We start from the raw sequence: 24921 nt of genomic DNA, 5'->3' as shown, positions 1-24921 counted from the left end.
GAAAGATATGTCCACGCGTCTCTGAACAAAAGAGCTTTGATGATACGTCCACGCGTCTCTGAAGAAAGATCTTTGAAAGAAATGTCCACGCGTCTCTAAACAAAAGAGCTTCAATGCTTGAATGTTTGTTGCGACAATATTCCGAAGAAAAATTTTCGAAGACCAACGCTTGTCGATCTCTAAAGCTCGCTTGAACTTTGCTTCCGCTATGCCTGTATGTCGGTGTCTCCGTGATGAGCCAATTCTTAGGTGCTTTAAGCTAAGTGAGACGATATTTCATCAGGTTGATCACTTATTGTGATTGTAATCAAACTGACTACTTAATCATGTCAAATTGCTTATAGGGGCTAACTGGCGTACCAAGGAACCCGAAATCACTGTATGAGGTCGAAATCACCTTTCTGAGAGGCTTCGAACTTTGTCGCTGCTGAAATATCTTTGGCGCCAAGAATTGACTCTGTCGCCAGTCGCCAGACGCTAGCGCCAAGCGCTGAAATCTATTTCCATACGCTAGATGTTGTCATCTGGTGCTGGAGTAGGGTCTTCCCTATTCTGCTGCACCTGTATTTATTTTTGACTACAGAACTTTGCTATTCTCTTTAATTATCTTAGGGTTGACCTAAGGTCTTTGATTATCTTTGGGTTGACCTAAGGTTTAATGTTGCTTGACTCATTGACTTGACACGACTCAAGTATAAACTTGAATCGCTGTGATTGACTCGAGGTTGACTCGACTTGAAGTGAAATAACACGTGTGACTCGTGACCCGTGTGTGCATTGTATTATGATTGTGCAACTCAAAAATGCAAAAACGCAAAAAATTTCCGTCATTTTTGTGGAGGGTACCGACTTTCTCCCGAAAAAGAAAGACGCAAAAAAGAATAGAAGTGAAGTTTTTAAAGGTGCATGTTGAATAAGCTTAATCAAATGTTGTTTGATATTATCTCTCAAGGTGCAAGGATTAATCCATCCTAGGCTATCTCAATGGTTGACTCAATGATGAAAGTATTTGGGCAACTTAGGCACGGAGGCTAAGCACTTCATACTTTGTGATGCAATGATGATTGATAAGCGATTTTGATATGACAAGGCATACTTCAGCGTTATGTTAAGATTTCATGACAAAGGGTTCCTAAAGGAAATTATATTTGGTCATGTATCTGTGCGGTGTGGGAAAGTGATACTAAAGTTAGGCCGCAAAGGCTAAGTGTGTGGAAAGATATTATTTTTTTAAAAGAGTCGAATGGTGGTGACTCTTAGGCTAGGAAATCTAATGATGTAGGGATCAAGCCACCAAGTCTAGCTCTACATGAATAGGGATGAGCATAGGAGATCCCTTGATATGATCAATTATGAATGTAAATATGAATGCATTTTCATTACGGCCGCACCTCGATGAGAGATTGCCTACGTATCCGTTAGGAATCAGGCCGAACGTAGCTCTAGCCGAACCTCGCACAAGTATGTGTATACCTCAAAAAGGTCTTTTTAAGGGTTGTAAAGTGGTTAGGCTTAAGGTTATAGAAGAAGAGGATAAAGGCTCAAGACCCTAGATAAGCCCCCAAGGTATGCAACCTTGCTTTGAATATTTGTATTTTTATGCTTGAGGTTCTATATTTTTTTTTAGCTCTTTCTTTTGCTTTAGCTTTTATCTTATTTTTATAAGTGTGGACAATCCCGATCATGAATTCTATCACTCACTTGGCATTCATGTCTCTCTGGCACGGTACCGAGCACTCGATAAGAGACGCAATCTGACACGTGTTCATATCAAAGGCATGTTCATGTCAAAGACATTGGAACACTTGCCCTTTTTGTACACTTTTATTTATTTTTTGCTTATTTATTTATTTTAATCTTTTGAAATCACTCAAGCTTTTGAGATTGCATAAGTTACATACCATCCCATCCCAAGGTTAGGTAGATGTGGGTTGAAAAAAGAAAGGTCAATCGTTAGACGAGGCTCAAAGGGGTTTAACAAGAAAGGATTGTAAATTAGAAAGGTGAAAGGCAATATGATGTGGCTACAAAGGGTGCCTTAAATCATCGGTATACCTTGTGCTTAATTCGACATGGATTTTTTTTTTTATTTATTTTTTTTTTTTGCAATGCAATGATCATATGTAATAAGTAAATGCTCATTTTATTAATAAAAAAAAGGGAAAAGAATGAATCTACAAAATTAATCTAAGGGAAAAGAAAAGGTGCCTATGCTAGACTTATTGGGGAAAGGGTAAACAAGGAAAAAGAAAAAAGATGTCATGAAATCTCGTCGTTGAAGCTCGCCTCTTGTTTTGTATTGTTTGCTTTATCATCACTCGCTCTTCTTGTTAACTGAAGGTATGGGAAGCTTGTTATTATCAATCAAATGTTGGATAGCTTCCTTTAGCTTCCAACAGTTCTCAGTAGCATGACCCCTACCTTGACGGTACTTGCAGTGCACATTTGGATTCCAACTAGGCAACCTCTTCTCAAGCGGGGGATCTTGAAGAGGTCTAATAGGAGTAATGATTCCCTTGGAATGGAGTCGATCGAAAGCATCATCATAGCTAATTCCAATAGGGGTAAAATCCCTTTTTTGTTGCTTTCTAAATCCTAAGATCTCGTTAAGGTCGAAAGTACCAACACTGTTGCTAGAGTAGGTGTTTTTGGAAGAGGAAGGATAGTCGTTCTTCTTCCCTTTACACCCACTATTGTTATTGTTACTGATCTTGGCCTTCTTGTCGCGCGGAGGAACATGAAGGAGACTTAAATCAATGAAGTCTTGAACACGATCCTTGAGGGCGAGACACTTTTCAGTAGTGTGACTGCGACCTCTATGGTATCGACAATAGGAATTTGGATCCCAATTGGGAAAACGTTTTTCAGATGGAGGATCTTGACTGGGACCAGTGGAGTGAATAAGACCTTGATCGTGAAGACAGTCAAAAGATTCATTGTAAGTCATTCCTATTGGTGTGTATTCTTCAATGGTCCGTTTTGCCTGTGGCTTAGGAGCATTGAGTTCTTCATTAAACCCTTGGCGAGAATTTTGTTCGATGACCATCACCCAATTTTCTAATCCTTCTACCATATTCAAGAGCATGGCAATGACATCTTGCAGTTGTCGAACGTCCTCTTTTAGACTTGACGAGTCCTCCCTGGTATTATCTATGAAAGGACTTTCATCCTCCCCAATCATGGCCACTTCATCGAGAGAGGTTATATAAGTTGTCTCGATCATGGGCTCACCTACAGGTGTGATAAGAAGTGATGGATCGAAGGATGTTTGATCATCTTGGATGGCTAGAATCTCGGAAGTTTTATTTTACCGATCAGATCTTGAATAGATTCTTTGAGTTTCCAACACTCCTCAGTGTCGTGACCCTTTCCTTGCTGATATTTGCAGTGCTTATTAGGATCCCACTTAGGTGGCCTGGCTTCTAGAACTAGATCTTTGATAGGCCCTATGGGCATGACTAGTCCTTTGTGATGTAGCGTCTCGAAAGCTGTTTCATAACTCATACCAAGTGGGGTGAACACTCTTTTTGATCTTTGGATTCGTGATTTAGAGGCGTTCGTGGCATGCACCTCGTTAATGGGAGAGGAAGAAGAGGGATGGTTGTTCTTCTTTCCTCTCGCACTATTATCTTTCAGAAGGTCATCTTCAATGTCAATGCCTATATTATAAATAACCTTGAAAGTATTCAAGTTGTGTTGGTACTTTAAGTGCTTTGAATACTTCCCTTTGAGGTTCTTGATAAACATCCTCACAGATTCTTTTTCGGTAGGAGCCTTGACCATATTAGCGGAAGTTTCCCTCCATTTATTGAAGAAAGACTTGAACCCTTCGTTTTCTTTTTGTTTTAACATCTCAAGTTGTCTATGGTCTGTTTCGTCTTGGATGTTGCACTTATATCTATCTATGAAGCGTTTGCTATGGATTCCCAAGAAGAGGTTTTTTCTTTCTCGAGAGAAAACAACCATTGCTGGAAAACGGTCTCGAGAGATAGTGGGAACAGAGAGGGGAAAACCTTCTTATCGATACCCTTAATGCTCATTATTGTTTCAAAAGCTCTTAGATGAAAGTAAGGGTTATCTGTCGCCTTGAATTTAGGGATGTCAGTGGTGTTGAACTTATGCGGAAGAAGTTCCTTGTCTAGCGAGACCTCTTGTGAACTAATGTCCTGAAATTTATAGTCACTAGATAGCTTGCTCAAACTTTCATGCATGAGGTTCATTTGTTGTTGCTTCAAAGGGTCGTCAATTTTGAGGGTTAAAGCCTTTAATACCTCAGTCACATCATTCAATCGATTCCTAAGTTCATTGACCTCTTCTTGACTTGCTATTAACTTTTTATCCTTCCTCTTTTGACGAATTGGTTTATCAAAAAGTAAAACTTGAATAAAGAGGTTGTCCTTGATTAATCGCCCTTCTCTCCTCGACTAAGTACCGTGGAAAAGGAATTTGGGGATATTCATTGTTACTTATTCGACTCAAACTTTATTCAACATGCAATGGATGGAGGAAGTGAAGAAAGATTGGAATAAAATGTGAAGAAAAATGACGTAGATGGAAGGATATGGAAAATTAGGAATAGAATGTACCCCCAACTCAGATGACGGAAAAAACCGACTCATGCATGAACCTAAAACATGGTCATGGTGACATATACTCGAAGTGTGTGCTAAGACTAGTGAGTGTAGGTGACATATTAAGACTCATGTCATGACTATGTGGCTAGACTATGTGACTAGACTCAATTAATGACTTAACAAAGTGTTATTGACAACAAAATTTAACCGACTTAATTAGCAAACTGGTCAATTAGACACTAGGTGATGACTCGACCAATAATCCGAACTGTTGGCAAAACGACAGGACTGGCGCCTCTCTTTGTAGTGTAGCGCCAGACGACAGAGTTGTCGCCAGGCGCCACACTCCATAGAGTAGCGCTACAGTTCAGAATTTGGCGCCAATGCTGGAGCTTCAACCTGAGACTGTTTTCGGTGTTATTAATCAACAGGGGTATGCCTAAAGTCGTACTAGGTCAATTCTGATTAAAAAATTAGACTTTATTGACTCTAATTAATTAATTAATTAATTAATTAGGCAAAGTTATTTTGGTCATTAATTTATTTAATCTCAACACAAGTCAAACAAACGGTTAAGGAAAACATATATATGCACAAAAAATAATGCACAATTAGTCAAGTAGGCACAATATGATGCAATGAGTTTGCAACCTAACCATGGCTCTAGTTCTCTAAAGTTCGGGATATGGTTTAGTCAATAGAGGAGCCATGGTTAATTGTCCGGATGCACCGCGCGGAAGCCTAACCGTGAAGGGTTGGCGCGAGTGGATAGGACACCGCGAGTTTAGAAAAACTTGCTTCCATGGTTTGGTGAATTCAACATTCTCGGATGTACCCTTTGTTGCTCAGATGGTTCAATCAGGTAGATGGAGCATGAATTCCCAGAGGGTTACGTCCATATGTAGAACACATATGGGTTTCAGAAAAATGAGAAAAACTCAATCAGGAAGTAGGATCGAGCAAACAATGCTAAAAACTGGTCGAAATTAGAACGCATATTTCTGGCTCGGTATTGGAAGAATTTGGCGCCAGAAAACAGTGCTTGGCGCCAGGTTTTAGCTGTAGCGCCAGAGGACAGGCTTGTCGCCAGGCGCTACAGTTAAATGTCTGGCGCCAATGCTCTGGTCGCTGACGCTAATTCCTACATGCCTCAGCAGCTTTCTGTGCTCGATAAAATTTTCCAATTTCGTGCAGTGTTATTTCGGTCCTAGTTGTGAAAGATATTTCTCAAATTACCTACATGTAAAATCCTAAGTTTTAACTCATTACGGATGGTCTTTCCAATGAGATCTTTTTTTATGCATATGACAATAATGTTAATCAAAAATACGCACATGAAATACTTAGAATGTTTCGAGTCTCATCCACTCATTCTAAATCATTGCCGAAACAAATTCAGGAATTAAAATAGAAATCCTCCCCAGTGGAGTCGCCAAAAAACTGTAGGGAATAATTTCGAGCGTTAACCCCCTATCTTGAACTCCACTGTGATCATACATTAAAGTACGGTGGCGTCCAAAAGGGAAGAAGATAGAGCAAAAGAGTCGCCAACAAGTTTTAGGAACTTGTAAACCATTCACGAGGTGAAGGTTACACCCCTTAACGATCCAAGAGATCGTAAACTCCAATAGGTCTGGAACCATGACTGGTAGTTCGGGGATGAAGGTACAAATCCAACCTAAAAGAGATTGAACCTGCTCTAATAATAGGCATCTACTTTATTCAGATCGTATTCATGTGCGCTTTTTGATTGACATGCAATTAATAGGATTAACTCTAAACCTGTTTATCTATGTTGGTTGATCTTAATGCACAAATAAAGCTATTATTGGTGATCACTTGAATTATAATCAAATTAACCCTAAACAAGATTATTAATTATTTTATATAAGCATGATTACAAGTACAAATTCCCTTTAAACATGCATAAATGTGTGATCAAGCAATAACAATAAATATAATCAAGCAACATAATAAATCATAATAATCATCAAAATAATAATTATCATAATAATAATAACAATTATAATCATAATCAAAATAATAAAATTAATCATAATTAACATGTTAAAGCATAATAATAATAGCAAGATCCTAGGCATGATACTAACAAGATTGGGCTTATAATATATCGTTGGAAAGCTCTTGTCAAGCCCCATCCGACTACACTACTATTGGACCCATATCATGGACCAACCAAACTGGATTGGCTGTTTTTCTTAAAATAAGTTTTCAAAAACAGAGAGAAGAGAAAAGAAATTAAAACTATCCGCAACACTAGACTTTCCACACTTTCACTTCATTCGATTATGATTCGACGCGAAAGGTACTCATCACTGGGTTTGGTTTTGGGGAGACACAAATGGGTGTCTACAGTGATGTAAAGCTTCTAGTCGTTTTTCATCAAGTAGAATTAGCTCTTCATATCTTGCCCTAGTAGTCCATTCAACTTCATCGAGTTTGCTTTCTAATGCGATGGGTAGAGATGGAATCTCTAGTTCGATAGGTTGTACGGCATCCATTCCATAAACCAAGGAAAATGGCGTATTTCTTTCATGTTGATGTGCGAATTGACGTGCAATAACCTCACAATGCAAAGTGAAGTTCGTCAGGCCAATCCTTGTAATTTTCCGTCATTTTCTCGATGATAGTCTTTAGGTTCTTATTAGCTGCTTCGATTCTATAAGGGGAAGAATGATGATGTTGTGTGCCATATTTTTGTAGCAATTCTTCACATTCGGCTTGAAAGTGAGTTCCATTGTCACTTATCATTTCATGTGGGACTCCGTATCGACAAATAATATTTCTTTCGATAAAGAGTGCTACATATTTTGCGGTGAGTTTAGCGTATGATTGTGCTTCGACCCACTTTGTGAAGTAATCAATTGCCACTAGGATATATTCGTGGCCTCCTGTTCCTGGGGGAGTGATTTGTCGATGATGTCAATTCCCCATGTAGAGAACGGCCATGGCGGCGTGTAGGTGTAGAGCAAGGATGGAGGAACGTGTTGTAAATTGGCATAGATTTGCCACTTAGGGCATCTTTTTACGTATTGATGGAAATCCTTTTTCATTGTAGTCCAATAGTATCCTTCTCGCATTATCTTTTGGACTAACATTTTGCCATTTATGTGAGTTCCACAAATTCCTTCGAGGACTATCCTCATTGCTCTTTGGGCATCCTTTTTTCCTCACATAAGAGAGCTCGACCCTTAGGTACCCTTTTATGTCACTCATTCTCTATAAGTACGTATTGGGAAGCCAAGAGTCTTAATGCTCGTTTTGCTCTTTTGTCATCATGGGGAGGGTATTCTCCTTTGGTGACATAATTGAGTATATCCGTATACCACGGTTAGTTCCTCTTCTTCTTCTTCTTCGTCTTGGATTACTTCATCATCTTCTATAGCTTGAATATATGCTGGTTTGTGCCTTTTCTCTATAGTTAGAGGCATTTGCTCGATTTCCGTAAGAATCCTAACCATTGAGGCTAGTCTTGCCGAGGCTAGTCTTGCCAAGGCATCAGCAAATTAATTTTCTTCTCTAGGAAGATATGTATATTCTACCTTCTCTAACTTATTAGTAAGGGTTTCCACATAGGTTTGGTAAGGGGCCAGACTTTCACTCCTTACTTTCCACCTTTTGGAGATTTGATTGATAATCAATGAAGAGTCTCCGAATATCTGTAACTTTTTTACTCCCAATGTCAAAGCTTTTTCAAGGCGTCGAGTCTTCTATTGGAAAGTCTACTAGAAAATCTGACACCACAGATCCTTTGATAGCTTTTTGCGGCATGAACCTTACATCTAACTGGGCTAAATTGACTATCCATCTCGATATGCGCCCATTGAGTGTAGATTTCTCAAATAGATACTTGAGTGGATCTAATCGGGAGACTACGAAGACGGTATGCACTAGCATGTAATGTCTTAACTTGGTTGTGGCCCACACCAAGGCGAGGCACAATTTCACAAGTGGTGTATAACGTGCTTCATATTCGAGCATTTTCTTGCTTAGATAGTAGATCGCATTTTCTTTGCCTTCTACTTCTTGTGCTAGCATAGCTCCCATTGTCTCTTTGGTAACTGTTAAGTACAATCTAAGAGGTATTCCCGGAAGTACTGGTGCTAATACGGGAGGATTTGCGAGATAGGATTTGATCTTTTCAAAGGCTTTTTGACACTCGTCATCCCATATTACTGGTACATTTTTCTTAAGATTTTTAAAGATCGGTTCACATATCGTCGTCAATTTTGATATGAACCTACTTATATATTGCGACCGGCCAATAAATCCTCGAATCTGCTTCTCGGTTTTCGGCGGTGGCATTGACATGATTGCTTTGATCTTGATTGGGTCTATCTCTATTCCTCTAAATCTTATGACATAACCCAAAAGCTTGCCTGAGGTGACTCCAAAAGCACACTTAGATGGGTTCAACCTCATATTGTATTTTCTTAGACTTTCAAAAAATTTTCTTAAGGCTACTTGATGACCTGGGCGATCTTTTGACTTTACAATCATGTCGTCCACATACACTTCGACTTCTTTATGCATCATGTCATGGATTAAGGCAGTCGATGCACGTTGGTAAGTGGCACCGGCGTTTTCAAACCGAATGGCATTACCGTGTAGTAGTAAGTACCCCATGGTGTTATGAAGGTTGTTTTCTCCATGTCTTCTTCTGCCATGAGAATCTGATTATAGCCCGCGTATCCATCCATGAACGAGAGAAGTACGTGATTTGCTGTGTTATCCACCAGAATATCGATGTGTGGTAAAGGGAAGTCGTCCTTTGGACTTGCCTTATTTAGATCTTTATAGTCGACACACATTCTTACCCTTCCATCTTTTTTCGGAACTGGGACAAAGTTGGCGACCCATTCGGGGTATTTGGATACCTTGATGAAACCTGCAGTTATTTATTTTTGAACTTCTTCTTTTATTTTAAGAGCTACGTCGGGTTTCATTCGACGTAACTTTTGTTTTACAGGTTTCATTCCCGGAATTAGTGGTATAGTGTGTTGGGCTATTCTCTATTAATGTCTGGCATATCTTCGTATGACCAAGCAAATACATCGATGAATTCTTTAAGCAAGTTGATTAAATCGGTTCTTTCTTGTTCATTATGTCCGATTTTAACTTCTCTTTCATTGGTTGAATCATTTGAGATATCAACCGTCTCATTTTCTTCAATTATCGGTGTTTTCTTTTCAAGTGTTTCCATTTCTTCAATAAGTTCTTTGTCTTTTTCATTTTTAGTTAAGCAATGCTCGTCATCTTGGGTTAAAGAAGAACACAAGGAGTTAGGAGAAGAAGTCATATTATTATACTCTGAGATCATTACATCAAAAAGTGATATGTCTTCAGGGACTTGATCACTAACTATTCTAGGGGAAGAGATATAAGGAAGAGATGCTACAACTAAAGACCTAGATGACTTTATAAGGAGAGACTCTAACTCTGACTCTGACGACTCTTCGAACATCGGTCCTTGCCATGTCGTGATGGAGATCTTTCTTCCACTTGGAGTAGTCACTTTGACGGTCTTGCGCCACCATTGTAGTGATCCTTCCGCTGGAGTGATTAGCTTCGAAGGATCGAAGTTTTCACTTTGTAGGACTGTCTGAATGAGCGAGGAATTATCCCCTTTGTATGTCGGCTCATCCTTTTCCCGCCCTAATAATAATTCCATGACATTAAAATCAAAGCATGGGGGTGCTTTCTCCTTATGGACAAGAGTTGGGATTTCATCTGTGAAATAGCAATCTAAGAAAATTTCAAATCCCGGTTGCCTTATGCCATTTGCGACAAATGGTTCGGGAAATTCGTAGCATCGATAGTCCTCTCCTTCTCTTATGAATTGACCATTAAGGGTAAGAGGGTACTAATCCATTGGGATTGCTTTCTTTTGAATGCGAGCGTCCCTACGTACCTTCGACTTTTCCTGGACTCGCTTAAGATCTTTCTGAGTCGGTCGAAACCAAGTCCGAAAGTGTCCAATTTAGGGAGGCCAGATAATTCCAGCGGCTTTGCTATTCCTTTTTTCTTTCCTAGATTCATCCCAGGAAAATGTCCTTGCTTCTTTAGAATAGCATTCACGATCATGTTGGAATGGGGGTCGTGGCAGAGAGGGGTCCTTTCATCCTCCTTGATTAAGGAGACCTCTTCGTTAAAGCCCCACAAATCTTCATCATCTTCATCGTGCTCCACGTTAATTATTGAATTTTCTATAGACTTGATTCTCATAGGCGAAGCATCAATGGTAATAGGTTTTCCTCCAACTATAGCTTTCACTTGTTGGTGGAGAGATGAGGGGACGGCCTTTAGGTCATGCAGCTAAGGGCGTCCCAACAATAGATTGAATGAGGCTTTAATATCTACAACTTGGGAAGTAGTAGCGTGTTCTATCGCTCCCGCCGTTACATTCATGGTAATTTTACTAAGAGCTTGACGACAAGTGTTGTCATAGGCTCTTATTCCTTGCGTTGACGGGGTTAAGTCTTCATCCCTTATGCCTAACATCCTCGCAGTTCTAAGTGGACAGACATTAATGGCTGATCCATTGTCTACAAGAGTCATAGGGACATTCATTCTCTTACAAACCACTGTGAGGTTTAATGCCTTAGCTTATAGTGTTTGTCACCTTCTGGGGACAAATCCTTGTCGGAAAAAGTGATCAAATTGATAGGACTAGGGAGATCACTCGTGAGGAAATTAGCCAACCCCTCAGGAGTGGTGTCAGAATCTATCCCTATTTTGTCCAAGGCATTCATTACAACCAACATGTGTTCTCGAGACGTTGTCAGAAGCTTCCATACGTTCATTTCGACTTTTGTTTTCTTGAACTGTTTGACGATGTCATTATCTTCTATGATAGGTATGAGAACTTGCTGTGTGGTCGGCATGGGTTATGTTGAAACAGGAGGTTGCATTCTCCCGGATCTCGTGAGGACGTCTATTGATGAATCTTCTTCAACCCAAAAGTCATCCATGGCATATGAAACCGAAGGTGGAGATCCTACCATATCTTTTAAATAGACGTCTTCTTCGTCGCTGTCCCACACTCCATTAATATTTACATCCTCTTCTTGTGGAACTTTGACTAGCTTCTTATCATCAATCATTTTCAGAATTAAATCTTTGAATTTAAAACAGTTTTTGATAGTATGCCCCCTGGATTGATGATACTGACAGTAATATCTATCTGTCCTTTTTAATGATTTAAACGGTCTCGGTTCGAGAGGTTTGATCTCGCCATTCTCGGAGAGCATTTTGAACATTTGTATGTATGGGATCCCAATTGGAGTGTAGAGTCTATTACTCTTCTTGGGTTTTTCGGTGACTTGTAAAGGAAAACGTTTCGGCTCATAAGTCGTTCCCATGGGTGTAAACTCTTTCTTGGGTTTACTTTTCAAGGGTGGAACCTCGTCATATTTCTGCTGAAGTTCTTTTATAACTTTGAGGGCTTCTCGTAGCAAGTGTGAACCTTCCATCATAGTCAGTGTAAGCAATTGTAAGTCTTCTTTACTTGTTAATTCTGGAAGGTTATCCATGGCGTCAAAAAAGATCTCCTCCTCTTCTTCGATGGCATGGATTTCTTTAACAGGTTTGATGAGAGATGAAGGATCAACCTCGTTTTCCTCATCAGAGATGGCCAAGGAGTGAGCAAGAGGCGCATTATCAATACTTGGCTTCTTACCGGGAGGGGGTAATGGTAGCTTGTTATTGTCGATTAAGTCTTGGATAGCTTCTTTAAACTTCCAACAGTTCTCGGTGAGATGGCCCCTACCTTGGTGATACTTGCAATGTGCATTGGGGTTCCAGTTAGCCATCCTCTTCTCGATTGGTGGGTCCCCAAATGGTCTAATAGGAGTTATAAGACCTTTTGCATTTAATCGGTCAAATGCGGTGTCATAACTCATGCTAATAGGAGTAAAGTTCCTCCTCAATGGTTTCTTTTGTCCTTGATTATTCATAGCAAGGACTTCACCTAGGTTAAAAGTGCTAACATTGTTTGAGTGAGTGTTTTTGGAAGAAGAAGGATTGTCGTTCTTCTTGCCTTTCCAGCCACTGTTGGAGTTATTGTTGGCAGCTTTCAACTTAGCCAGGTCGTCTTCAATATTAATTCCAATGTCGTAGACAGCCTTGAAGGTATGAAGATTATTTTGATATTTGAGATGCTTGGAATACTTTTCTTGAAGGTTTTTGATGAATAACCTTACAGACTCTTTTCACGGGGCACCTCAATCATCTTAGCTGAGGTTTCTCTCCATTTGTTAAAGAAGGAGGTGAAGCCTTCATTCTCCTTCTACTTGAGGATTTCAAGTTCCCTATGGTCGGTCTCAACTTGAATATTGCATTTGTATCTATCAACAAAAGCATTTGCTATGGACTCCCAGGTGGAGGTTTTTTCATTATCGAGAGAAAAGAACCATTGCTGGCAAACGGTTTCGAGAGATAGTGAGAACAGAGAGGGGAACACTTTCTTGTCGATACCCTTAATACCTATTATTGTTTCGAGAATGTTTTCTGTGAAGTTTCCTCCTTTGCTCATTCATTAATATACACAATTTACATCAATATCATCAACCATAATTCACGGCTATAATGAAGGCAAAATACTAGGAAACAATAATCCTATCCTAAGTATAAGGAAACAAGATATATACTTGACTAAACTAATTATATACATAATTATCTTAACATAAACAATGGCGTGAAGTTCCTCTTCCTCCTAAAAAAGAATTTGATGTCCTTTATTCTAATATTGTTCTTGAATCTAAGGGTAAGTATACTATTATACATACATTTATCATTTATATACATTATTACGTGAGATTTAACCATATACTTTTAAAATCGTGCAGCCGAGATTAAATAGTACTCCCTTCGTCCCCGAAAGAACGACCATTTTGGGTTGATTTCGCGGTTTTTAATAAAGTTAATTAAAAGAAGTAAAAGTATATTGGAAATATAAATTTACATGCGGTTTACAAAAACGTAAAGAAAGATACTAATAAAAGTATAAGGAAAAACAAAATTTTATATGAGAAAGCTAATTTTGCACAAATATTGTTGTAAATTGGTGGGTATTTTAATGCTAATGGGTCATTCTTTTTTGGACTAAAATTAGGTCAAACGGATCATTTTTTCGGGGACGGAGGGAGTAGTGCGTAATAATAAAAATCGAATTAAATAACATAAATACAATTAAGATCGAGCGAATACGGAGTACTAAATTTCTCTAAAGTCGTTCCCTCTCTCAACTTGTTTTTTTTTAGCAATTATTGATTTGTGCACCTAAGGCCTTGTTTAATTCACCTTATTTTTACTTATTTCAAAAAAAAATAAGTTCAGATCATTGTTTTATGTGCATTTTTATCGCTAAATATCTTTGTTTTCGTAATGAAAAAAATTATGAAAATCACACATTAATAAAATACACATTATTACGAATCTAACAAGACCCCACTTGATACATTTTTTCTTTATAGATTATCGTATATTTAAGGTCAAATTTTGGTCAAAATCTGTCATTCAAATCAGATCCGATCAGACCATATCAAATCACATCAGAATAGACCAGACTAGATTAGACCAAATCAGATCAAATCAGATTATCAAAAATAAGGTGAACCAAACAAGCCCTAAGTGCAAAAGTGTTCAATGTGCATCCAATAAACATAAATGATTAATTAAAAAAAATGAATAAAAAGGCACAAAAATAAGATTTTAAACAAAAAAAAAAATATTGACCCTAGCTAAAAGAACATAAGAGCTAAATGGAAAGAGTATGAATCCAAAAATATACAAGGAACATATCATTTAAGGATAATGTTATATGTAGTCCTAATGGCTATATATAAGCATTAAATATACTCTTGGAAATTGTATAAAATTAGGATTTTATGACAAAAACACGCGTAAATCAGTGATATTAGTGTTTATATTTTGATGATTTCTTAACTTTTTACGATTTTCAAGTGTAAATTTTAATAGTTATATGTAGCCATAAGGGCTATGTATAACATTTTCCATCATTTAAACCCAAAAAATATGTCTAATCTCCACAAGCGCAAAAAAAAATGTTAATTTCAACTAAACCTAAAGAACAAATGAATTAAAAAAAAATTCATTTACTAAGATCAACTAATTATTACCACATTCATTTCATATTATTTGCAATTTTTGGAATATTTTTTATCTCACAAATAATACACTAAACTTATAAAGAATATGAAATGAAGGTAATAATTAATTGTTTAATTTGTAAATTGACACGTGATAAGAAAACGTGTTGTTAACAATTATACGGAGGTAATTTTAATGCATTACTTTCAAAATTGTTAATTTCTAGCAAATAAAAATGTGCCGAACATACATATAACCTTATATATTATTTAAATGATTATTTTCATTGTGAGTTTTACCATATGATGATAGTAAAGGTGTTTAAATTATAATTGTGACAGGATCATGGTTACATTGTAGCTACCATCTAACAACATCAATAGTTTCACCTCCATTGTTGAGTATTCCATATGCATTTTCCTTTCTTGGCTGGGGTGGTGGTCTCTTGTGCCTTTCAGTAGGAGCATTGGTCACCTTTTACTCCTACACGCTCTTGTCGTTGGTCCTCGAACACCATGCTCAATTAGGCCGTCGTCAGCTTCATTTTCGGGCTATGGCTCATGATATTCTAGGTATGTTTACAACTCTATTCCAAAAACTAATCACAAATCAAATAATACTTATAAATACATCCTAGTAACAATAATGTAGCAAAATTCTAGTTATAACACTGGAACATTATATAAAACTATTATCTTCGTTTAATTTTAGTTGTTATAATCCTAATTTAAATTTCAATATAAAAGAATATTTAATTCTAACGCAAGACATGTGCAAGTTTATAATTTGAACTCGATCTTGTAGGTCCAAGTTGGGGAAAGTATTTTGTGGGTCCAATTCAACTCGCAGTGTGCTATGGTTCAGTTGTTGCTGCTTGTCTTCTAGGTGGGCAATGTATCAAGGTTTGTTAGTTTTTCTTTCAGAAGAGGTAAAGAATTATAAGATTATGAGAAATTAAACAACCTACTACCTCCGTTTTGTATTAGTTGTAACTTTGGAATACTTAACCTGAAAGAACATAAGTAAAATAAGTTTTAATTAGCAAAAATATTAGGTTGAACACAAATAATCTATTCTAATGAAAATAATAATTTGTTTCAGTAAAATTATTTAAATTCAGTGAATATCAAGTGAATTAGACATGACCTAAATTTAAAACTATGGATCTTTCTCTTTTTTTGTGAGTTTGCCCCATCCGGTTCACCGGAGCTTAGCTCATACTACATCTGGATCCGACCCGGGTTGCAAATCTGACTTATGGTGGGTGAGTCTCCTAACAAGAGTTTTCTGCATTTGGTGAGGCTCGAACTCTCCCCTAAGGCTTAAGCAACATTAAGCTGCTTACTACTTGAGTCAACTCTTGTTGGTTAAAACTATAGATCACTTTATACTAATGATGAATAAAAGGAGGAGAGAAAAGCCCACTAATATGGCCCAAGTGACGTTCGACCCTAAAGTAATTGGTAGTTATAAGAGGATTAGCCCAGTTTAGCTTCAAAACAACTTATAAAAGGTACATTAAGCCGTTACATTTCTACTTCAAATTTATATTAGGGATAATATAATTCTTACATGAATAAAGACCTATTAATAATCTTACTTAACATATTTGATAATGTAGGCTATCTACTTATTAACAAATCCAGATGGAGAGATGAAGCTCAGAGATTTTGTTATAGTATTTGGCGGACTAATGCTAATTTTAGCTCAAATGCCGTCATTTCACTCACTAAGGCATATCAACTTAACTTCACTCATTTTGTGCCTTGCATATAGTGCTTGTACTACTGCTGCTTCCATTTACGTAGGTAAATGACTTACGGTAACACTATATGCAATTCTTAAGGCTTATGTTAGTATACTTTGTGGTACATAAGTACTAAATACAGTTTTACTTTAGTATTAATTAATTTAGAAATTTATGACTAATTCGTGTGTCGATCAGTGTTAAAAATATTTGATTTGTACTTGTTAGAGAAGAATAAGAAATACAAACACGTCAACAATACCGTACCCTGTGAAGGATAAGAGTACCTTAGGTGTATGCCAATAAAGATTTAATGATGTTTGAATTAGTGGTCTTGCTAGTCTATGAATAATTTAAGACTATCAAAACAATATAAATTAAGGGCATGTTCACTTCATCTTAATTTCAGTTCAGTTCAGTTCAATTCAATTCAGCTCCAATCAGTTCCGTTCAGCTCCTAATTTCCTTCTCTCATAAAATATTTGTTTCAGTTCAGTTCAGTTTAGTTCCAATAAGTTCAGTAAATATGAACAGACCCTAAAAGACAGAGATATTTGATCCATTTAAATTAGAACACAACTACAAGTAGGAAGTTTTGGAGAAACAAAGGACTATTGGATTAGATTCAAGAAGGAAAAGTTATCTCCATGATTAAAAAAAAAAAAAAAGTAATTGCTCCGAGATATTAAAGCATCCTGATGATTATTGCCATCGCACACTAATCTAGGCTGTTACAACTACAATGCTATGTTCTACTGTAAGGGCAGCCTTAAGGGTGAACAAAAAAATAGTTCACAATGAGTGAACAAGTGAATGGGTGGCTTAATGGTGATCTCTATAATTGTTCATAGTGAATGGTTGTGGGATCGATTGCTGCTGCAAGCATTTGGACGAATTTATGGATTGTGGGCCCCACCCATTTTTATTTTTATTTCAGGAAAAAAAATAGAAAGCAGCGGCTGGGAGCGCGCCACTTGGCCCAGCCGCTGCTTGACACGTGTCACTGTTTTTAAATAAATCCGTTATAATTTTGCAACGGATATATTTTACAAAACACAAATCAAAAAAAAAAAAAAAATTACCAACGGCTCTATTTTTTTCCCCTCTATAAATAGACACCCATATTGCTATACTTTCTTCAACTTTGAAAATCCATTTCTTTCTACTATATTTTTCTCTTCAAAAGTCCCCTCTATAATTACCAATATTATTATTATTATTATTATTATTATTATTATTATTATTATTATTATTATTATTATTATTATTATTATAATTATTATTATCATTTTTATTATTATTATCGTTATTATTATTATTTCCTTTATTATTATTATCGTTATTATTATTATTTTTATTATTATTGTCGTTATTATTATTATTATTAAATTTTTATTTTTTCCAAATATAAATTATAATTATGGATGCTAATACCAACCCCAAAACAAATAGAAAGAAGAAAAAAAATTTGGGTCAAAATATGATCCTTCAAGCTCGTTTTGCCATTATTAAAAAGCCGTCTTTGGCGTGGGATACCGACATACTCCACAATATCATGCTCGCCTGCATCATAATACATAATATGATCGTTGAAGATGAACGAGAGACGTATCAAAATAACGGTAATACCAATGAGTTTATGAATGCTGGAGGCAACGCTAATGAGGACACTACCGAGTACCGTACTGATCGTATTGTGGATATCGGCTTATACTTGTCTCGTAGAACAGAGATTGAGGATCAACAGACTCATTTGCAGCTAAAAAACGACTTGGTCGAACATATATGGAATAAATTTGGTAACAACGAAAACTTAGGCAACTAGGTTTACAACAAATGGTTATCCCTAAGGACATCTTACAAAACGATGTGTAGTTGTTTTTTTTTTATTTAAATAAAATGTACTAGATTATAGTTGTAGAACTGTAATCACGATTTGTACCTCTTTTTTTTCTGTTAATTAAAATTAGCTGCGTTGTTGTTTAAAAAATATTAATCACAAGAATTAGTTTTTTAAAAAGCTGATAAAAAATGCGATAATTTCTTAATTAGTAATCACGATTAAAATATTAAATACGTCAATTAATTACATTGACATCGGGTTAATAAATTATAATTATGAAACAAAAAAAATTATATTTACAAAAATAAAATAAGGTGGGGTAGGGAGTATTGATGATGAACCATTGTTTAGTGTTCATTGTTAAGAGTGAATATTGTAAATGGTTTGTTGGGTTGATGTGGATGAGAGAGAAATGGTGATAGTGACCCATGAACCATCTATTTGGGTTCACCAATAAAGATGCTCTAAGAACTAAGAAAAGCTAAAGTAAATGTAATATGCTGTCTTGTCAAAAAAAAAAAAAAAAAAAAAATGTAATATGCAAGTTTGATTACTTGTTTCATCGGATGTCCCAAATTCTTTTACTTCATTATGCTTTACAGAAGTCTTGATTGGATGACTGTTATGTGTAAAATGACTGTTATTTGAAAATGTTGCTTTTAATCCCATGGGCAGACTTCTTTCTTTCTGTGGGCTGTTCGATTTTATAACTGGGCCTCGTTGACTATCGATTACGGTTTATTTTCTAATGTTTATTTGGGTTGTTTGGTCTTAATGTTGGGCTTTATTGACACCAATGTCCATGGAATGGACTTAGAGTCCTGGACCCTTTAAGGGTCTGTTATCTTACGTTGAAGTTTAATTCAGTTCAGTTTAACTCAGTTCAGTTCAGTTCAGCTCAGCTTAGCTCCTCTCAGTTCAGTTCAGTTCAGTTAAATTCCTAATTTCCTTCTCTTATAAAATATTCAGTTCAGTTCAGCTCAGCTCAGCTCAGCTCAGTTCAATTCAGTTCAGTTCATTTCAGCTGAGTTCAGTCAATGAAAACAGGCCCTAAGTCATACACGAGTTTTTTTTTATTTTATTTATTATTATTATTTTTTGGTGAAGACAATTAAAAAATGAGTAATTAGTAATAGTAGTATTAAATATTTAACGACGTTTAAACTGTGTGACGGACTACACATGTAGCCGGGTTTCGATCAAGGGTTACTTATTTTGCGCTTACTCAGTCGGTTAGTGCGTTTTCGTCGGGGTTCACTTATTCAAAAGTTATTTATTTTGAGGTTACTCAATAATTGGTCAAGGATAACTTATTTCGGGGTACTTAATTGGTTAGCACCGACCGAGTAATCCCTGAATAAGAAAACCTTGGCCGAGTAATTCCTACTTGACTGAGTAACCCTTGCTTGACCGAATAACCTCTAAATAAGTAACCCAAGCTACACGATGTGACAAAACACATATAAAATTTATGAATTTCTAAAGTCACATATCATCTTTTTTAATTTTTAATTTTTTTTTTTATTTTCCGTAAAATTAAGTGACCAATATTTAGAAATTGGAATTTAATCAATCATCCATATTTATAGCCATAATTGAAATTCTTAAAGCTAAGTTTTGTTTCCAGAATTTTTATAGCCATAATTGAAATTCTTAAAGCTAAGTTTTGTTTCCAGAATTTAAATGCTATATGTTTGTTATTTCATGTCGGAATAAATAATAATACATCCGAAGAATAAAAAAAACAGATTACTCGGTAGTTGGAAACACTAAGGATCGCATATATGGTGTTTTTAGTGCTATTGCAATCATCGCAACAACCTTTGGAAATGGAATGATTCCTGAAATTCAGGTTTTACATATTCCTATTAATTTATAAATTTATTCAACTCTTGTTTGCACGCAAACTCACTCTATTTCTTTCGTAAGAATTATGGAGTATGTGTTATGAATATATGATACCCAGTACATGACAATGACATATATCAATCAATTATTAATGTTCGTTTTTATAATAACAAATACACTACACATGAATACATGATATTTCTTATTTTTAGCAATGTTATGACTTAATCTTTATATGTTGCTTATAACTTTAAACTATCAACAATCAATATGAAATAAAGGATGTAATGCCTGATGAGTATTCATTATATAGTTTTATTGGAGATTGATTTGTGTAGCTTTTACTCTGCAATTAAAAAAGCTAAAACTGGATAGATTAAATGTTAATAGGATAAACACAAAGTCTTGTATGTGGCTGGCCACACCGTATCACCAGCCATTTTAAGCACTAGTGTAATGGGGGTTACTTGGTCAGTATTAAAGGGGTACTTTGTAATTGTTATAGAGTTGTTATAGGGGTTACTCAGTTGGTATTACAGGAGTTATTTAATCAAAGTTATAGGAGTTACGTTAAGTGGCCATACGGTGTGGCCAGACTAATAAATAGTTAAGATGGTAAGACTCTTAAATGAAGACTTGTTGGTCTTGAGTTTAAGTCTTCTTATAAACATTTTTTAGAATAATGACATGTGGCGGATATTGCTAACATGTCAACTTGAAAAATGTGACACGTGGAACATATTCTGTTTTAGGAACGTTTTTTTTTAATATAGAAGTATAGATATAGATTTCATCACACATAATCAATCAATCAATCAATCAATCAATAACTTAATACTAAAAGCGAAATCAGTGATGATACATGTCATTCACTAGTTAAAAATTTTCCCTCCACTCTTTATCTTTCCTTATGAAAAATATTTATAGCCTATAATATTTACTTTCCATTTTAGCGATTATATTTTTGTCATACATACTCAAATGAAATATTTTTGGATGTATATATTTTACAATAAAAGAGGAAAATAGTGGATTATATATATATATAGTAGGTTAGGTCCCGTGCCATGCACGGTAATTTTCAATAACTATTTTTAAAAGTAACACTGTATTATATTTTTTTTTAACTTCCATATGTTATATTCATATCAATTGAATATTGAAAATCTACAAAAAAAAAAAATGAAAGGAAAAATGACACTAAGAATAATCAATATGTGTTGTTCTTGGCACGTATTATTGAAGTATCTGTACAGTACTAATGGATTGAAATTCTAATCATAAATCATTCAAGGAAATAAAAATAAATAAATAAAGCATCATTTGATGATTTGATATTCGCATTTCGTTATTTAAGCTTGTAGCTTCCTTCTATTACATAATTTAAAACAAAATCAAGAAAAATATATAATATTGTTTTAATAAACGTACATAGTACCTAATATGTCTTTCCTACCAAAAATAGTCCATAACAAATTATGTTAAGATTTAAGAATTTATACTTAATTTTTTTGCTTAAGTTTATGATTCTCAATCTGTTTTATTTTGGAAAGATTCATCAAAATCTTTTCTTACACTTTGTAGGAAATTAGTATAATACTTTATATATTTAAAAAGATTTTTTTTCTTAAATAGTTTTTTTTTTTAAAAAAAAAAACTAAGGACACACCAGGAGATGACACGTGTCATTGCTGGTGTGTCTTTTAGTATATATTGATTGATGATATATATATATATATATATATATATATATATATATATATATATATATATATATGTCTTTTAAACTCACTAATTGATTGTTGTTTTAAATCATTTTAGGCAACAATAACACCACTGGTGAAGGAGAAGATGTTCAAAGGACTAATTCTTTGTTACACCATAGTATTAGCAACCATACTCAGTGTAGCCGTGTCCGGTTATTGGGCATTTGGGAACAAATCTCACGGCCAAATTTTGAGCAACTTTGTCGTGAATGGTAACCCTTTGTTACCTTGGTTCGTTATCATGAAAATTACTTTTGTAACGTTTCAACTAGCCGCTTTTGGAGTGGTAAGAACTCCTCTCAACTCCAATCCAATCCATTAGTTTATATATACAAAATATCTAATACAACTGTTGTAAATTAGAATGACCAAATTGAATAGGAAAAATTGCTCCCATTAATCTGAACTTTGCCTCGTCCGCCCAAATTAATCCGAACTTTTGATTATTATCTATCACTCCCAACTTTAGGGGGTATTTGCACCCAACAGGTCACCCAACCTGATGTAGCAGGTTACCTAGACACGTGTCAGCATATGATTCGCTTAAAAAATAAAAATTAAAATAAAAATTAAAATAAATAAATAAAGTTAAAAAAAATAAAATTAAAAAAAAAAAAAACACCTTCTCTCTCCTCCCTTCTCCCCTTTCCCTCTCTGCTTCCTCCCCACATCCCTTCCCTCACGGCCACCCGCAATCAGCCGGCGGCAGCACTACCTCCCCTTCCCCCACCTCCGTATCGCCGCCTCCCAGCCCACCTCCCCGCTTCCCCTTCCCCTTGCGCACTTCACACACGTACTCCACCAACCTCCCTACTTCCCTTTCCCTGCAACTCCACCAACTTCCCGTTGTAACCACGACCACCAGCAACAACCTTGCAAACCACCTCCCCTTTATTCTTCGATCACCTTGCAAACCACTCAAAATCCCCCAAATCCTAACCCTTAATTAACCCTAACATTCGAAACACTACAAAAACGACAACGAAATCAGCCACCAACGGTCGAAATCGGCCGATAAAGGGTTGAAATCAACCATTCAGGCCCATTATCGACTGATTTCGGCCATTTGTGGCCAATTTTGGTGGTCGATTTTGGGGAAGGGGGTTGTTTTATGGTGGGGAAACAATCGTGCGGTGGTGGTTGGCCATTTTCGGCCATTGTGGTGGTCGATTTGGTGAGGGGGCTGTGATGGGTTTTCGGTTGTGGTGGCTGGTGGCGAAGGGAGTGCGTGTGGTGGCTTGCTGCTGGGTTGCGTGAGGGGAGAGTGTGCGCTGGTGGTGGTGGTGTGGTGGTGGAGGTGGGGCAAGTGCTGGATTAGTTTTAGGAAATTAATTTTTTTTTTGTTTTCATTTTTTTTTATTTTTTTTATTTTCTTTTTTTTCCAACCAATTACATATTGACACGTGTGCAAAAAAATTTAATTCACAAATGTTAACCTGATTAACCGGTTTCAGGTAAATTGGGTGCAATAGAAATTAATACCCCCTAAAGTTGGGAGTGATAGATAATAATCCAAAGTTCGGATTAATTTCGGCGGACGAGGCAAACTTCAGATTAATGGGAGCAATTTTTCCAAAATAATAGTATTAAAATTAGGAAATTTTTTAAAATACTACCCACAAATGTAACCAATTTTGAACTAACCATCCATTAAATTTTTTATTTTAAATTACCACCCCTTAAATTAAATAAATGCTTAGATTATCACCCATTTTCAAAATCCGGTGGATTTTTCGTTTGTGGGCCCCACCTAACACTTATTTGACCCTTATGACTGATTTTTTCCCCGATTTTTCTCTTTAAAAAAGTTCTCCTAACTTCAATTCACATTTTTTCTCTTTGAAATTTGGTTGAATTTGGTGATAGAAATGTGAATTAACGTATAGAGAGCGTTTTTAAAGAGAAAAATCGGGGAAAAAAAATAAATCAAAAGGGTTTAAATAAGTGTTAGGTGGGGCCTACAGGCGAAAAATCTACCAGATTTTTGAAATGGGTGGTAATTTGAGCATTTATTTAATTTAAGGGGTGATAATTTAAAATAAAAAATTAAACGTGTGGTTAGTTCGAAAATGGTTACATTTTTTAGTGGTAATTTAAAAATTAACCTTAAAATTATAAATAAGATACAAATATGTTGTTGTAGGTATACATGCAACCCACAAATGAAGTGCTAGAGAACCTATTGAGTGATCCAAAAAGCCACCCGTTCTCTCAACGGAATGTGATCCCTAGGGTTGTATCAAGGTCCATATTGGTCGCCTCAGCAACCTTTTTAGCAGCAGTATTACCATTTTTTGGAGATATAATGGGAATTATAGGAGCTTTCGGGTTTCTTCCACTCGACTTTGCTTTGCCTGTTATATTCTATAACATCACATTTAGGCCTTCAATGCGTTCCTTCATCTTTTGGACAAACTTAGCCGTAATGAGTATTTTCTTCGTCTCGGTTGTGGTTGGATACGCGGCTGCTATTAGGGAAATCGTTCTTGATGCAAATTTTTTTAGATTATTTCCTCAATTATGATCGAATTTTGGCCTTATAACATGCAATGGATGACTAATTAGATTACAAAAGTACATATTATAATTAAGACTTTAACTATTGGCTTTTTTTCTCATGTGATGCATGTTAGAATGTAAGGACATGATGCCATTAGAATATTTGAGCATGGAGGTTTCCGCTCAATATATGATGTAAATAATATAGCAAATTAATATAAGCTTTTGAGTTCCCTGATATTGAATTATATATTAGAATTCTGTTTAAATGTGGGAAAATTTGTAAATTGCAACTTAAAAGTTGTTATAAATTGTAAATTGCAACCTAATTCAATTTTTTCATCGATTTGTGTGTCAAAAAAAATATTAGGTAAAGGTTTTAGGGGTCATATTAGCTCTTAAGGGCCAAATTGAGCTCAGAATTGGTAAAAATTAACGTAAGTGCCTCGTTTTTACAGTAAAACATAATTGCCCATAAATCGATACAATTTTGTATTGTTACACAAAAACGAG

The 24921-nt window shown here is 35.8% G+C and overlaps 1 pseudogene; it reads left to right on the top strand.

The window, feature by feature from the left end:
* LOC110738162 overlaps positions 1-24433 on the top strand; it is a 41029-nt pseudogene extending 16596 nt beyond the window's left edge.
* The last annotated feature ends 488 nt before the right edge of the window (positions 24434-24921 follow it).

Source organism: Chenopodium quinoa, unplaced genomic scaffold (assembly GCF_001683475.1).
Source record: "Chenopodium quinoa cultivar QQ74 unplaced genomic scaffold, ASM168347v1, whole genome shotgun sequence".
Lineage (NCBI taxonomy): Eukaryota > Viridiplantae > Streptophyta > Magnoliopsida > Caryophyllales > Amaranthaceae > Chenopodium > Chenopodium quinoa.
Note: the sequence above shows the minus strand (reverse complement) of the source record. Positions and strands in the feature narration are given on the sequence as shown.